This window comes from Apus apus, chromosome 16 (assembly GCF_020740795.1).
Source record: "Apus apus isolate bApuApu2 chromosome 16, bApuApu2.pri.cur, whole genome shotgun sequence".
NCBI classification, from domain to species: domain Eukaryota; kingdom Metazoa; phylum Chordata; class Aves; order Apodiformes; family Apodidae; genus Apus; species Apus apus.
The window spans coordinates 10,760,695-10,778,023 of NC_067297.1; the positions used below are offsets into that span (position 1 = coordinate 10,760,695).

At 42.1% G+C, this 17,329-nt stretch overlaps 1 protein-coding gene across 2 annotated transcripts in view; it reads right to left on the reverse strand.

Moving 5' to 3' along the window:
- The window catches only part of TMEM132B (transmembrane protein 132B), a 226,095-nt gene that overhangs the window by 133,267 nt on the left and 75,499 nt on the right, over positions 1 to 17,329 (reverse strand). The window contains exon 1 of one of the 2 annotated variants that reach the window (XM_051634327.1): positions 522 to 530. The exons of the other annotated variant lie outside the window; for it this stretch is intronic. The gene's annotated coding sequence lies outside the window, so the exon portion shown is untranslated. Of the gene's footprint in view, positions 1 to 521; positions 531 to 17,329 lie in introns of those variants that run through there. 2 annotated transcript variants of the gene reach the window in all.

A 17,329-nucleotide genomic window follows, 5' to 3' on the forward strand; every position in this document is an offset into this window, starting at 1 on the left:
ATGAACTAACAATTATTGATATTGATCAAAAGGACACGGCAGGACTTTTTCCAAAATCTAAATGATCCTCAGCCATCAACAACTTATAACATCCCTTTAGCACTGGAATGCACAACCAGCTCACACCTCTGCCTCCCCTGGAAGAGGAGAGAGATTTTCCTTTATTCCACTGCCTCTGCTCAGTTAACTGAGATATGATGTGCTGATCATTACTGAAAGAGCTCAGGAGTGCCTGCTGTCAAGTACCCTTAGATATCTCCAAGAACTAAAGGATGTGCTCTCTTTTCTCCAGCACAACAATCTGTGGTGTACCTTCTCTGAAGAGACAAGAGGTAAAGTGCTGGAGAGGTTTTTTGTAAGACATGTCTACAGAACAAAAATCAAAGCCCACTCAGTCCCTTCAACCTTTCTCTAAAAGATCTAAACCGCTCAGACTATGTCCTTTCCATTGAGACCAATGCAATGCTATCATAGATGAAACCATTCCTTAAAGCCTAGAAGTACAGTAGAAAATGCATTACCAAGTCTGAAGGTGTCCAAAGGATTTGAACTTGGAATTCTTGCAACCGTGCAGAAACACAGCTTTGAAAACTATAACGAAAAAATCAAAGTAAGTCAGAGGTTTCGTCCTGCAAAAACAAAGATACTTACAGGTTTCCTTTTATTGAAAGGTTCTTTTCAGAAATCAGCACTGCAAAAATGTTTGCAGCCTGAACAGAGTTCAGGCTTCCTCGGAGATGAAGAATTTTTATAAAGGGGCTATTTTTCTAAGTTAGGGAGAAAGAAAGAAAAAATAGCCCTGAAGATCACAGTTTCTGGAAGCACCTAAACAACAACCAAGTAAAATCTTTCCTTCCCTCTCCCTGCAAAACTAGATAATGAGCTCCACAGCATTGGTCAACACTGGATGGGGGTTACCTCATTGAAAATAGTCCATCACAGTGCATAATTTGCTCACCACCTTGGAGACACATACATTTCTTGTAAGGAAAAAGTTTATGAAATGCAACTCTGACTAACATAATAACTATCTTTTACCAGACATCAGTGTATATGACCCAGGATCAAAAAAAAGTTTCAGCAGTGAGGCTGATGGACCAACAACATGTTGACATGTTCCCTCCTTGTAGAAGATGGGGCTAAAAGCAAGAGGACACACAGTAACAACCATCTTTACCTAAAAGTAGCTTAAACTGCACCCATTAAAAAAAATAAACAAACAAATAACATTAAAACAAGCATATTTTTGAAACATGAATACACCTTTAACTTCTACTGAAACCAGTCCCAACCCTTGGCATACCCAACAATTGCTTAACAGCACAAAGTGCTCTTCAGGGGATCTACCACACATTTTTTCACACTTGCTCACTACTCTGCATAAAAAAAGCAGCACAGAAAAGGTGGTTCTTAGGAACTTGACCTAGATTGTGGCAAGGAGACACACTGACCTGAGCACAAGAGACGGAGTTAGAGGGACCAGGGGGGGGGGGGGGGGGGGAAAGCACAGCAATGAAATCCCTCCAGAATGAAAAAGGCCACAAGAACTTTGCCTTAACAAGAAGTTGTTTATATTGGATTATTTTATAGGGGTTTATGTTGTTTAATCGAAGAAAGAAAATGGATGCCATAAAATATGCAGAGCTAAGTGGGGCTGCAGAGTACATTGCTGAATATTGCTAGTAATGCCATTTCCCCTTCACTGTCAAAAAATAAAAATCTCCTTCTTTCTACCCCTGTCACACAAATAGCAGGCCCCTCATGCTTGCCCATCAATCACCTTGGAGTGCACCTTTACCTTGAGCACTATGTGCTAGGATGGTGAATAAGGAAAGCTCAAGAAATAATCTCCCTTTCCACAAGGCAGAATTCAATTTCTAACATAGCTCAGACCAGCACTATTCTTGAAAAGGTGGCACCATATATTACAACAAAAAAAGCACTTTGCCACTGCTTAGTGAAAACTTCATGAGCCTTATGATTATGTGGTTTGTACACTGGATGCCAGTGACAGGCTAATAATGTGCAAATTCTGATGAGAACCAGTCCTCCAGCTGGGATAAAGCATCAAAGACTTTTTTTACCCATTGTTTTGTTGTGGGTTCTTCTTCCATTCTGTTTTCTTTACTATGAGATTTTTCTTCTAGTTGCAGACAACTACTTTCCAAGATTCTCCTAGAGAGTAAGCACTTCACAGTAAAATTATTCCACTCTGGTGCTCAGTTAGCCCTCGTTAGCCCTTTGGCCACTGTCCCAACAGGGTTTTATCTTTGGCAGCCCTAGTTTGGTATCTTCAGGTGGTGCTTCTCAGAAGCTTTTTGAAGACTCTCTGCAGGTAGATTGAGCTTTCACCAGGGACTCTTTGAATCCCCTTTGGACCTCAGCAGAACTGGCAAGCCCCAAACTTTGTGTCTCCTCCAAGCACAGCTGACAAAGGCTGTGCAGAAGAGGCTGGCTGGGTCCACAATCTGCTGCAATAAAGTCCACAGAAAGCCTCACAAATGGATGGTGCCAAACCACTGACTCATGGAATCTGCCTGCATTATTTCTAACTGTGAAGACAAGGAGACAGTTTTTCCCCTCTAGCCTCCCTGAAGCTCCAAGTCCAGATTTTGCTCTGCAGATCTGGCGAAAATACCATTCTGTGAGCTGGTGCCTGACAGACCTCGGCAGCCCCAGAGCCTGAGATGAGCAAAGAGGTCAGGAGGATTCAGCCCCCCAGTGTCTGTTGCTCACAGTGCTGCCCTGGCTTGGAAAGCTTATCCAGCCTTGCAAAGCTGTCAGGAAAATTTACCAGCCACCACACAAAAACTGCTTGCCGTTTACCACAGTGATTGATGGTAATGCAAGAAACTAATGGCATTTTACTTGCCTGTCCAAAGAAATTACTCACCCTGGGCCAGCAGGATGGTGGAAGGATTCTTTAATGCTTGTGGCAATTTTTAATTTATACTCCAGTCTTTGCAGGGCTGAAGACCAGTCAGACAGCAGCCTGCTGCATGAGGGATGCAAACATGACAGAGCATAGGTCCAGTGCTGCAATAAAACTGGGTGAGAGGCAGTTGCACATTGTGCTTCTGACTTTTTTAAAAAAGGTTCAAAGATTTTAGGGGGCCAAATCCATTGCCGGATCATTAATCTTTTAAGAAAAACCTAGGTCGTGGCAGTGGACATTTAACAAGAAGTTGGGGAAATAACAGGAGAAAAAGGCCATAATTAAAAATTGGAGGCAACTGATCTAAGTAGTACAGGAAGGTGCTTCCATTTGGTGTATACATGTAGAAGCATAGGGCAGTATAGAAGGTCAATTCACTTCCTAAATCAGTAGAGCTGACAGCATCATTTCCTTTGTGGCTTTCTCTTTCCTTCCTAACACCAGTACTAACCCTTCCTTTATCCTTTATCATTGCAACTGGTCTGTTTCCCACCAGTACTGCTCTGTTCTGGTTTTGGAGTTAGGTTAATGGTTAGACTTGATGATCTTAAGTCTTTTCCAAGCAGAACAATTCTGTGATTTTTTTACCTGCAGTACTGGCATACCCTTTGTATGGGTGGCAGATCCTCCATCATGGTTCATTCACCACATCCTTGCTACATGAGCTACTTCAGTAGTTTGGGGGCAGACAACATTTATTCATTAGCTGGCAGGTCAAGTGTGAAGGACTAGAAAAGTCCTCCTTCACCAGGAACTGATTCTTACAAGCAGTAGCAGAGTGGACTCCAACACCTAGCACTGCTCCTGGGGGAATTTCAGAAAGACAACTAGCAAGGGACACAGCACTTTTAAGGATAGAACTGAGCTACCCTCACAGTTTTTACTTTGGTTATCCTCAGTTTTCTTGACTAGCCTTTCTGATTCAAGTTCCTATAAATCCTCAGAAACCTGATGAAAAATTGTCTTGTCAAAAGGTCAGGAACAAAAGAAGGGGAGAAGAAACAATTCAAGTTTCACAAAAGCTACACTGCCTAGGTGCTAGCTACCAAGAAGTCACTTAAAACTATCAGCATTTCAAAGCATATTCTGTGTTTTCAATAACAAACACCCTAAGAGGAGGCTTTCCCACTGGGGGGTGTGGGGAGCACTGAATCAACTATCTAGGAAAACTGTTACAATCCTTTATAACATATCCAATGGTTTTCAGCGAAAAAGTCACAGTGAGATACTGTGTCCCACTGAGCATTAAGCATTTCACATTCCTGTTCTGCTTTTTCAATTCTAACTAGTTCCTAACCCTGAATTTGCAATTAATGAGCCTTGTTTAGAGGATGTGAATACTGCAATTGTTCTGATATACAGGCTTTAACCACAGAAGACAATCTAATTCAGCAAGGGAATCTGCTGTGCTTAGGGGGTATTCTGAACCTCCAGTAAAGGCAATCAGCTGTTAAGTCATTTTAACAAGGGGCAGCATGCTGTGCTCTCTGCTCTGACATGCCACCATGGTCTCACAGCTTAGCATCTGGGGATCAAATCATCTTCATGCATTAAGGATGTTTAACATCTGCTTGTAAATCTGGGGCTGGTCAAAAAATGGCTGTGACTGAAATAAGGATGGTGCAAGTGAGGTTTTCCACCAGGATTCTTAACTGTGATTAGATGCACACATACACACTGCACACATACCTTTTTGATCTAATACTGCAAAAAACTAACAACTCAGGGCTAAACTAATTATGCCTAGTTATGCTTGAGCAGGAAAACAGCAGCCATTCCTCTTCTGCTTCAAGAGCACAAGTGAAACAAGTCCCCTCCTGGCTCTTCTTCCCTTTGCCTGGCAGGAAAGAACTGTCCCTTGGGAGCTGTCCTCTCCCAGAGTATCCAGACGAGCTGATTACCTCCTCAGCTGGGGACATGGGGACAGGCAGGACAGCTCTCCATCCAGGACTGATAGCAAAGCTAGAGAAATCCTAGAGTGTATGCAGTCTCATCAGCCCAGCCTTCTTGTTGACTCTAATAGAAAAATTATTTCCTGAGCCCTAAAAAATCTGATAAAACAGTGAAAAACAAAAAGACAATATTTTTCATTCAACATGACCACCTGTCATGTGGCCATCAATATACAGAAATAATTGTGGTGGGAGAAGGGGAGCTTAGTTATATCTTGAATGGTTTATAAAATGCACCAAGATGGAAAAAACATGCCTTGTTCTGCTACAGCAGTCACTTTCAGACGTATTTCAGGAGGCTAATCCTGGAAACCAGGAGATTAATTCCTGGAGACAAGCCCTTTTTCCCCTCCAGCTCCTCCCCAGCACTTCAGAGAAAATGACCTGGTATGATCTTAACACATCTTGAAGAAGACAGAAAGATTAATTATGCTCCTCCCTATTTCATCTTCATGGCACATCTGAGCAGCTTCTACAGCTGCAAAACCTTTATTTCCAGGGTCCTTTTGATTGTACTGCTGAGATATTAAAAGACTCATTAAACCTAAGGGGAAGTCCCATTCACTGAGACTTGCCATAGAAAGGAGGCAGGGAGGGAGGCTTAAAGTTATCTTGTACTTAAGTTAAAGAGACAGTTGGAGATGATTTATACATAAATCAAACTCTTCACCCTCGAAGAGTCATCTGTCCTTGTGGCACCTCATACGCAGGAGATGTTACTGGGGCCAAAGAGCTGAGAAATGCAGCCTGCTCCAATGACTGGGTGACTCTGCTTGCTCCTGTAGAAGAACCAAGGGATGAGAAAGGGAAAGCAAAGAAAGCTGACTTATATTTTTGTAGACATCATTTTGAACCTACAAATTGTGATTGTTTGTCAGTTGCAGCACTGACATAAAGTTAGAGCTCAGCTTTCAGATCAGTCTCCTGCAAAGGTAGCATTTGTCAAGCCTGGTTGTAATTGTTTCCTGCAGCGATTCCTGTCACTATATCTGACCTTATCCTAGAGTCAAGTACCAAGGCATTAAAGTGACAATATCTTCTGTGCAAGCAATTGCTGATACAAAACCTTATTCTTAATTACTAACGTCAATAGCTTTTGGATATTAAAAGCTACGCCAGTATATTACTGGGGCTGAGATTGCTTTCTAATCTGACAGCAAGGGTATCAATTATCTGATTTGCTGATGAAGAACTCAAACCACAAAGGCACCATTCAAAAAATCACTAAGTATATGGATGACTTCCTTTGATTGTAAGTAGCATTGAGAAAGTACTCCATTGTTTCCTGGTGGTGTTGCCTTCCCCACTTGAATCTTCACTGTCAAGCTATCATCCTCAGTTAACTTCAGGCACGACTGTTTGCAGATATAATACTCTGCCTGCCAGCACAGCACGAGGCTTCAAAAAGCAGGCCTTCAAGCTATAGGCTAAAGCTCATCTATCAGAAATGCCAATATTATGCCTCTTTTTTCACTTTTTAGAATTGTGAAACCTCAGCAGTACCATTGCTATCAAGGTTGTACTCCTGGGAACGTTCTATCTTATTTCCACATGGGAAAACCCTTTCTTTACATAACACTCCTGCAGTTAAGATCTCTCTGCAGCTTTATGTGCAAGTAAGTAGCTAATGTCACACACGTGGTGCTGCAAAGACTAAATCATGATATGAAAGGAAGTCAGGGTTCAATTTCCCTGCATGCAGCAGGTGAGATATAAGCATTGGGAAAGGTTAGATCTGGAGAACGCAATAAACAGTCACAGGTTAATATAAAATATAAATGCAAAATGCATGTCTTCATATTTATTACATCTTTTACATCTAAATCAGGCAGATTTCATTCCACAGATTGAGACTGATCTAAAGTAATTTAGTGGGAGGCTGGTAGTTGAAACACATAATCACATTCCTAGAACAATGTAATTACATAGAATTTAATGTGATTTCCTGCCACTGGTTTAAAAGTGCAGCCTCCTCCACATTCTCGATTCACGCTGAACATGACACTTGATGTAAGGTCACTTTACGTAGCCAGGTAAAGCATTGTATAAGGGGAGAACATATGCTATGACTCCTTAAATTCCCCAAGACCTGCATTAAAAATTGTCAGTTATGAAGTGCCAGGAAGTTCAAATCTTAAATTCCTAGAAAGATGCTGTGTCAGCAGAGGAACACTGATTTTAGATTTCATTTTAATTAAATATCTCACAAGGAACAATTTTGCTGACCTTAAGAACTTATGCAGAAGTCCCCTCTGCTCTCTGGGGCAGAAAATTTGAAAGGAAATTTACTCTCAGCAGAAGAGTTTTCAGATTTTTGTACATTGTACATACTTCTGAGAGTGCTATATTAAAGACCTTTTATAAAGAACAGGATAATAAATGAACCTGGCAGGTCATGCCCATTAAGAATAGCTAGATAATTCTGGGGAAAAAATAACTGCAATCTGAATGCAGACCAAGAATTTGAACCTTAAAACAAACACAAGGACAAAGGGCTGGAAATTCATCAAAGTTAGGAATAAAACAGCCCAGACACTTATATTCATTCAACTCCTACAAATCAGTTAAAAACTGATCTAGAGGCAGAAAGCATGCAAGCCAATACATTGAGAGACCTCGTGCTGCCCACCAAAGCACAGTGAAGAAACAGAACAGTTACTCTTAAAAATAAAATACCAATAAGCTTATAGCTGATCAGACAAAATCCTGCAAGACCACCTCGAATGAAACAATTTAAGTAATCTCTTTGCAGAATAATTTCAAATAGCAACCAAATTTGTAAAAATGGAGGCATGCTTACAATCGATTTGCAAACAGAAAGATAAATTACTAAATTGATCAAAAATGCTATTTAAGTGCTGGCCGTTCTTTTAGCTTTCTACAGAATGTTTTAACATTTATATTCCTTCATTGGAATAAATAAGTCTTGAAATATAATGGATAATGAAACCAATGATAAAAGAAAATAAAAGTGCATAGAATTGGTTTCTTTTTTCAGCAGACCAATATAAGTTTGAATGAAATGACACGGTGTGATTCTTAGGGTGCCATACACTGGGCCAGGCATTGGACTCGACCCTGATGGATCCATTCCAACTGAGCATATTCTATGATTCTATGAGAAATCTAAAAGCAGGTTTAAAATCTGAGAACTTTTCTGAAAAGTAAACAAACAATAGATGTAAAGCAGTATAATTACCAATTAATCACAGCACTATGGCCTCTGAGAGCTCCAAATGCTTTACACATTGAGGAGGGAGAGGGTAAACAAGGGAGAAAAGAGGTTTGGAGAGGAAGGAGCCAACACTGCAGCCTTTCCTCAGATAGACCACACTGCACTGATGTGGCAAAGTCAGCCGCATGTAGGTTATAAAGCCAAATCCTGAGCTTCTCCCTTCCATGGACTTTTTCTTTGGCACAAACAAAACTGTAGGAAAAAATCTCAGGATGTGCAGGCTTAAAACAAGCAAAGGAGGAGACCTCAAAGCCTTGTGCACGGCCCCATGGTGCACAGCACAGACAGCGGCACAAGATCAGCCTCAACTTCTGCCTGTCACAGCTGACCCCAATACACTCAATCCTACCACACATCCAGCACATGCAACATCTCGGTTCTTTCTTCCTTGCTTCCCAACAGCCTCAGAATTTCCAGATTTCAAATCCTTAGTAGGGTTTCTTCAAAGAGCAAAAAGATTTGCAAAAATTAATTTTGGGCTGCAGCTTCTTAAAAAGCCCAAATTTCTCCATCTGGCAGATTAGCAGCAGAGCCTGCTAGAAGTTAGTCTTAATCAAAACCAAAAATGTACTAAGTAGGGGGGGGTTTCTGTTTACTGAAAAGCCTACTTTCTTCAAGGTGACCCGAGACAAGAGGCAGTTTGCTTAAACAATAAGAGATGTGCTGGGTGCCAGAAGGCCCCCTTTTCATCCTTGATCACCTTCTACAGCTCAGGAAGAGAATTCTCAAGGACTACATGGAAGTATGAAAGGGGAGTTAGGACCATTTCTCAGGTTAAATAATTCAATTGCAAACCAGGACCAATCAGACAAACACTGTGACTCAAACTTGGACAAAAATGGTTAGAAATGAGAAACAATTTGCCTATGGCTGGATTGCCACTACATTAGCTGGGGCATCCACCCAACTACTTAGGACTTCCATTATGCAGCAAAAAGACTGTGAAAATCTCTGCTTGCTCCATCACCACTACAACGGTTACATATTCAGATTTCTTTCTGGAATAAGTGCAAAATTGCTTTGATTGACATTTCATCACTTAATACATTCATAGCATGTCAAGGGAGAACTTGACTGAATTCACAATGCTGTACTGATTGAGTTCCTAGTAGGAACATTTGTCAGAAGGACTTATAAGGATAACTTTCAAAATCACATTTGCTAGTTCAGAGAATCACAGAATCCTAGGGGTTGGAAGGGACCTCGAAAGATCATCTAGTCCAACCCCCCTGCCAGAGCAGGGTCACCTAGAGCACATCACACAGGAACGCATCCAGGCGGGTTTTGAATGTCTGCAGTGAAGGAGACTCCACAACCTCTCTGGGCAGCCTGTTCCAGTGCTAGTTGGCAGAGGACTTTCTGCACCAAAGAGCCTCTCCACTGATGTGCAGGACTTTCTAGGACACAGAGCTGAACAACCCCTCTCTTCCCAGTTGCCATCAGCCCATGTCATGGCAGCTGGTTGCCGCTACCCCAAAGGCTGGTCTTGCTGTAAACGCTGCAATTGTTTTGCCAGGCTATGGCCAATGGCTGGAGGCTCTGAGATGCTCATTTCAATCAGAAATTTTCCATTTCAAATGCACTTGGCAGTTTGTTCCTGGTGCGAAGTGCTTCTACTCGTGAGCTTTCAGAAGACCACACAGAGGGAAGCACAGGTGACTTTTCTTAAAGCCTGGGTCAAAGCACAGCTTTCTGTAAACACTCCTTTGTATAAGTAAGTAAGCAAATAAATAAGAGGTGCTGTGCCATACCTTCTGCACTGCTATTAGGCAGCTGAGAGGCTCCTGCTAGACCAGACAAAGCCTTCAGTCAGTCCCACAGAACACTCGGAAGACAAATGAAAAGAACACTGGGAGGAACTGGCTTAAAAGTGCATTCATTGTACTTTCCCCTCCTTTAAATGTAATAATATGCAGCAGCTCCTTGTGGTGTTGAATGCACAATACTATTAACTCTTTTTTCATTCCAGCACTTCAACCCTTTATACTTATATTCTTCCACCTAATCACTACCTAGACATTAAAATCCATCATGCACCATGGGCCAAATCTTGGGCTCCACACACAGACCGTCCCTTAAATGAGTTCTTAGTAGGATTTTTGCATTATTAAGCATCACAGATATTTTTTTCTTAATTGATATCTGAATAAAGAACACAAGAATTAGCCTTGATCATGACCATAATGCTTTCATGTTTTCCACAATGCCACTCAAAAGCCTAAAAATATGGCATACAAGCCCTGTGGGCAATTAATGAAAAGTGCCTGTATTTGTACCAGGAACCAATAATTGAAAGAAAAAAAGTATACTTGAAATAAACCTGGAGGATGCATTAGCAGAACCACTTCTGAGCAACTTGCCATTTAAAGCACGCACAGGACAAATTCATCTCGAGAGTCACTTCAAAGGGAATGGTCCGTAATCAAAATTAATCATAATTAATTTGGCCCTAGGCTTCTGCCACTAAGAGGCAGGATCCTGCAGTCAGAGCTGTGGGCAGTGGATGGCAGGAATCACATCCACAGCGTCCACCTCTGCTGATACTGCCAATTCTTCTGCTATGCTGGTGCCATTGTAAAATGCTGCAACAGGATTCAGGCCAAATTTGCTTATCAGCTCTGAACCATGAGGCCAGCCAGCAATATGTGCTGAATGGTGCTCTTTTGAGGATGTCATCTTTCTATTTATATTACCTAATTCTTCTTCTCCAACTCCCTGTGGCAACCCAACAGTTGAAATCATACAGTATAAGCTAATAAGGTTATGTAAGTGTCCATTTGCTGTACATATGCTCTGCCCCCCAAGGCAAGTGATCACCATGGCTCTCTAGCAAGAGAGGTACAACTTCCAGTTTTTGATGTTTAAAGAGTCTTGGAGATGCTGCAGAGCATCTACCCTTGTTGGGGGAGGATTTGTGGGTAGCTGAGTGAGAAGCAGGCAGTAGAGAACTGCCATGGAGGCAGAATCAGACATGAATGAGAGGTGCCCCATCTCCCGCCCGTTGTCTCTCCTATGAAACACAACTACACTAAAACAAGGCAGAGGATGCCAGCTCCACATGTGGCACCTCTCAAGGTACTGCTAAACCGACACAGTCCTCAAGCTTTTTGTCCAGGCTTAACTCCTTGCTCTACTTGCACAAAAGCAAAAAAATTCCTTGATACAGAAAGAGCGGCTTCCCTGTCTCTTGATGGTTCTCAGTTTCCACCAACAAGATTTGTGTTTTCAAGCTAGTCCTACTCTGTCCTCTTCTGGTTTTCCCAGCATCACTCTCCAACTCCATTTTTGTGATACAAAGGCAAACTAATTTACATCAACCACTAAGCTGTTTCAAAGTAAACTGGGTGTATGGTCATAGAATCACAGAATATTAGGGGTTGGAAGGGACCTTCGAAGATCGAGTCCAACCCCCCTGCCAGGCATGGATACTTTCTTTGTTTCAAATATATATTTGCCTTGCATAATTACATTTAAATGAGAGAGCATTAAGCCCTGTAACCTATGAATTCCTGTACCATTCACCCTACAATACATAAAAATGGCACAGGCCCTAAAACATTATGGACTTTTGGCCCCAAATCTCTTGCTTACTCGGAGCATCCAGGGTTTAAAACCTCAAAAAACATGTCTGAAAAATCTAAACCCATACAACATGAAGTTTAAAGTATGCATTTTACTTATGTATATTCACAAATGTTTTTTGTTTGCTATGCTCTACCATTAAACTGCTCTCAAATTCAGAAAGACTCAGTTTGAATCTTTCTCCAGAACAACATGAATACACAATCCAGGAGAGGTGGGGACTTTGCTCTTTTAGTCATCTACCTACACACTGCTTCTTATTTTACATACTTCATAAGTCCTGTTCCCTCCTAGGCAGTTTGGAGGGCACAGATGCTCCACACTCTCTGGGAAACTTGCACGAACAGCAGTGCCACTTCCCAAACTGGCTACTCCCTTCAGTTTTCTGGCCAAATCCATTCATCAGGCCTGATCTGGGGAGTCCACATGTGCACGTATTGTAAAATTCCCTTACAGAGCACAGTTTTCCACCAAAATGAACCTTTGCCAAGCTCCCCCATGGCACGCCAACCCTGAAGAGCAGACAGCACAATCTAATGGGGCCCTGCACGAGTCCATTTGCCACACACGTGTTCTGCATACCCCCAGGAGCTGGTCCCTGCTTCACCATGTGACTGATGGAAGGGCCAGTTTCCTGGCTTTCCCTGGTCCCCATGCTGCAAGCAAAAGTACCATTGCTTTCAAAAGCCTTTGTGCTGCAGTGTTGCACTTCGGTCCCTATGCCTTCCCGCCAGGCTCAGCAGCCCTCTCAGAGAATTTCTTTTCTCTCTTTGCTTCCTCCCAGCAGTGACATCAAACAAACATGTATTACCCGGCTTGGAAAGTGCTGCTTTTATCCTCCAGGTGAAGAACTGAAATAGTTAGTGTGCATACATTTTTTTAATGGTCTTCCGTGAGAAAAGTCAATGTTCCTGTTCCAGGGAATGAAATCATTACTTGCTTTTCAAACTTCCTGCTTTTTAAATTTATAAAAGCTGCTGTTACAAGGGATAGAAAAATTCTAGACCTAAACAGAGCTCCCAGTTCTCAGCTACACTTAGCAGTGGATTCGAACATTGTGTCACCAATTCCCTCCCTGATCTGCCGCGGACGATGTCTCCAGCACAAGCCATAGTTATCTCCAGCTCCCCCCGTAAACAGAAACCCCTAATTTGGGGTGTAACAGTGTTCTTCTCTTCCTCCTACCACTGCAAGCAAAGCCTGTTCATCTGACTCAAGTTATTTCAATGCAGCTACATCCTATTAATGTTGATATATGGGAGACCTTTTAAAAAGCCTGGGGAAGACAGACTTCACTTTGTTGAGATAAATTTAGATACCAGACACAATATGATGTGAGAACTCAGTAAACCATAATTTATCTTTTTTCTTCATTTTTAATAGAGTTTGCCAAAATACAGGTCTACAGTTTTACCTGCATGCAGAATCTGCAAATTCAGTTCCTCAGTGTTCTGTCACGAGAGGACAAAACTGATTCACACTGGCCCTTCTCTCATATTGAATGTATATTCTGGGAGGGGAAACTTCCCAGGATATAGTATTATTACTCCAAAAACACTCCAAGTTTCTGAACCTATGTTCATGTGACATATACCCAAGATACATGGATCTCAGCACCAGCAATTGGCAGTGTTGGATTCTTTTCTGCAGAGCACTTACTGCCTCCTGCCAGCAGACAGTCTTTACTGAACTCAGTTAAAACAATACGAGCCTGTGTCAGGTTCCAACATTGCAGAAAAATGAGCCATCACAGTAAATGAGGAATATGTCATTTTCTCCATCTTTTCAGATGTACAGGAAGTACAGAAGTACAAGGAAAGCTAGCAAATCACTCAAGGCCACACCAAGAATAGCACCAAAATTCCCAACCACAGGACATGCTACATACTTGTAGTAACAAAAATGTATCTGTCATTGCACGTCACACAAGCTCATTCAAACTAAAAATTTATCACTTGCTTCAGACTCCAGCCAGGTGACAGCAAATACATCATGGAGCTGTCAACAATCTGCTAATCTGGCTGTGAAGCGTAGGAATATAAGAAACTTAAAAATACACTGGTCCTTCAGAAACCATAAATTTTACTGGCTCGTGCTCACATACCACTGGGTAATAGGTCTGCTCCAGCTATTTCACTCCCACCTCCTGCAGTTAAACAGTTTCATTTTGCATGTCTATTTAGAGAATGACAATCAGACATATGAGGGAGCAGAAAGCAGAAACCACCCATGGGTATAAAGAAGCAAGGACCCTTTTTCTGACTCCTTGACTGAAAAGAGCTCCTGGCGGCAGATTTAACTGTAAAGCCTGTGCAGAAATCCCAAGAGAAATACAACTGGATTTTCAGAATCTCTGCAGACACAGCTGGAATAACATCTCTGTCCACCTGGAAACCTGGTCTGTTGAGCTTTTTTGAGCAAAGAAGAAAGCAAAGAGAAACCAGCTAAAACCCTTCCTCCCTAGGCTTGCACCTTTTCAGAGGGACTGCAAAAGGATGGCATAGTCACATAAGGGAATATTCAAGCAGTGACTTCAGCTTCTCCTGGTACAAATAATTAACTTGACAAAAAACTTAATCCAGGGTGGGAGGAGGATCTCTGATTATAAACACCGTAGAAGTTTCAAATTATATTTCCTCACAAATACGGGATTGTTCATGACATTTCACACTGGGCACATTTTTGAGAGACCATAAATAAAAAGAAAACCTCCTTGTTGTTCCAGTTATGACCCTTTATGGTCAGCAAGCTCACTAAGGACTGCATTAGCCTGCTTAACCTAAACAAGCCTACCTGCACAGCTGCCTGATACGGCCTGGCTATAGAAGGCAGCTTAACACCTATCTTTGTGCAAATTCAGTTCTTTAAATGAATTTCTCTTTCACCAAATGGCTTGGTGTACCTGCCATTCTTCATTTCCTACTCCTGCCACAAACTTCAATTTTCTCCCTGTAGCTCTTAAACAGCACATAATTACAACTAATTATTGATCACTGAGGGATTACTGGTTGACAAATCCAATTTTCACGCTGTTGTCAAGCATGATTGACTGTTGACCACAGAGGATAAAAGCTACCTGCACTGTCCTAGAAATGTAGGGGACTATAAGGAGGGTGGGACCAGCATTGTCACCATCACCATTATTAAGTACATCAGACTGCAGTGGCACCTGAAGGCCAGTGTGTTTAAAGACCTCTTATGTAAGACACTATCAATCTACACAAAGTGACAGTCCTCACCCTAAGGAGTTTTGCAAGCCTGAAAAAGCCAAGCCTTTTGCATCTGTAAATGTATTCCATTTGGCTGTGTTTGTACCACTTTCGCATTCCATTTCAGCAAATATTCTCCCAAGCAAGCTAGCTGGCAGCAATGCTCAGAGAAATAGTTTGTTTCAGAGAAAAACATCACTCAATTTTCCTCTAAACAAATTTAAAAATTGCATGCTTTGGTACACCTGCTGATCTCAACAAATTGGATCAATGAAGGAAAGGAGTGCCCTGTGCAACCCCAGTACCCTGGGGAGGAGGCTCACCCAGCCCATTAATGTTACTCATTAGCTGCAGCAGTCCAGTTCCCTAGAAATCAGGAATTTGTTGCCACATGATCTGTGCACGGTACAAACAAGTCACTGTGCAAAAAGGGTATTGAAGAAGAGAGAATTAAAAAAAAAAAAAAAAGAGAGAGAGAAATCCATGCAACAGCTCAAGCATCGCTGAATGGAGTAAAAAGGCAATGTTTTCATAATAAATCACATTATTAATTTTTTTCCCAGTTGTATTTCAATTGAGTTATTCACATAATTCAAGTAGACAAAAATCCCAGTGTGAAAATGTCTGTGCTCCTCTAGCCTAGTGGCAGCCCTTCCAGCACAGCTTACAACAAAAGACTGAAAAAGTCCAGTCCTATGGTACACATAAATTGGTTTATTAATAGAGCTCATCCAGCACTATTCTTTTCTGACATAAATGTGTTTTTAACAGAATTGAAATTTCTATGAAGAACATTTTTCTTGCAAATGTCCAGCTTTTCTTTGGGGAAAAAACCCACCATTTTTCACATCGGTTTAGCATTAAGATACATTTCCCTTTCCATTCTGTTCCAAAGGAAGCATGACTATTTAGAAAATGCTGCAGTATATCTCCTTGGCTCCTAAAATAAAATAAAAAAATAAAAAAAAAAAACTGAGAATGAGCCTCACATAAAGAAAGATTGCAAATCCCTTCCTAAGGACTTTATTAATTAAAAAAGACTCAACTCTCTTCTGCTTGTTGTCTATGAAAGTGAAATATGATTTTATTAAATGAAGCCCTTAATATGTTTGCTAAGACTCTGTCAGGCTGAGTATTAACTACATTTCCATTGTTTTTCAAGTCCAAGAAGAAAGTTGCTCTGCCAAGAGACAAGCTCACTTACAGCTTCTTAATGTAAAAACCAGGAGAGAAGTTTGCTTTACTGAGTGCATTCCCAATGTCCAACATACACAAGGGGCACAAAGCATGTACAGCCTTCAGAAATCACTTAAGGAAGGGAGTGGGGGAAAGAAAAGAAAAAAGTAACATGCATTTCAGTTTCAGGTTTTTACCACAGATTCCCTGCGGTAGGACTGCATATGTGAGTACACAGCCGTCGTCCTCTCTCTGTGTGCACCCCAGGGCATGCTGAGGACACCCCAGCAGAGCCCTGCACCCCTCAGTAAGAAATAATACATGGGAAGTCTCCCAGGCTGCCGGGGCTCCAGCTCTTTGCAGAGGGGTTGCCCCACTGGGTGAACAAGTGGCCGAATCTCCCCCCACAGATTCATTTTTGAGGTGATGCGTTGAGTCATTAAGGGGGATCACAGCTGGTGAAGCAGCTTCGCACCCCAGCGGGTGCACCTGCGCCAGCACCAAGCCACATCCTTGCCCAAGAGGAATTTTCCCCCTCCCGACCTGCTGTAGACTTTTGCCTGGGTTTTCTGCTTCAGACACAAGTCCGCTCTGCCCTCTCCTGGCCTGCATACAGATCCCAGCCTATGCAGCCGCCTGGAATCTTCCCCGTGGGGAGGTCGGGGCATGGAGGGGATACAGGTCGTCTGGAAAAAGCCAGGCTCTCTAATGGACGGGCAGAGGGGCAAAGCCCCAGGGAAGAAGGACTGGGCATCACCTTTTGGGGGGCAGCACAGCATACATGTATAGGATGGCACCACCCTGTCCACCATACTCACCACCCTTGTGTTGGGTGCTCTTGTGGCCCTCCCAAATGCATGTGCCCTGGGGTAAGGAAGCTAAAGGAAAGGGCAGGAACATTCTCTCAGCCCCACAGTCCTCATTCAAAAATAACAGTTTGGAGGTAGAAGGGTTATTGACTTCCTTCCTTTTGGAAGGCACCTCGTATTTGAGGTGCATCACTGCAAGCTGACCAATAAAAATAGTAATTTGTAAAATGAAAGCAATGACAGATATTTCTTGTAAAAACACCTTGAGACGCTGCAGATAAAATAACATTACATAAGCAGGCTGAGCATTGGAACTATTATCATCCACAACAGCACAGGGGACACAGCAGTTTAGCAAAGGAAGTGAAAAATAGCGAATGTGATTTAAGAGGCAGAGAGAATAAGCACTGGTAAATTGCAATTACTGAACC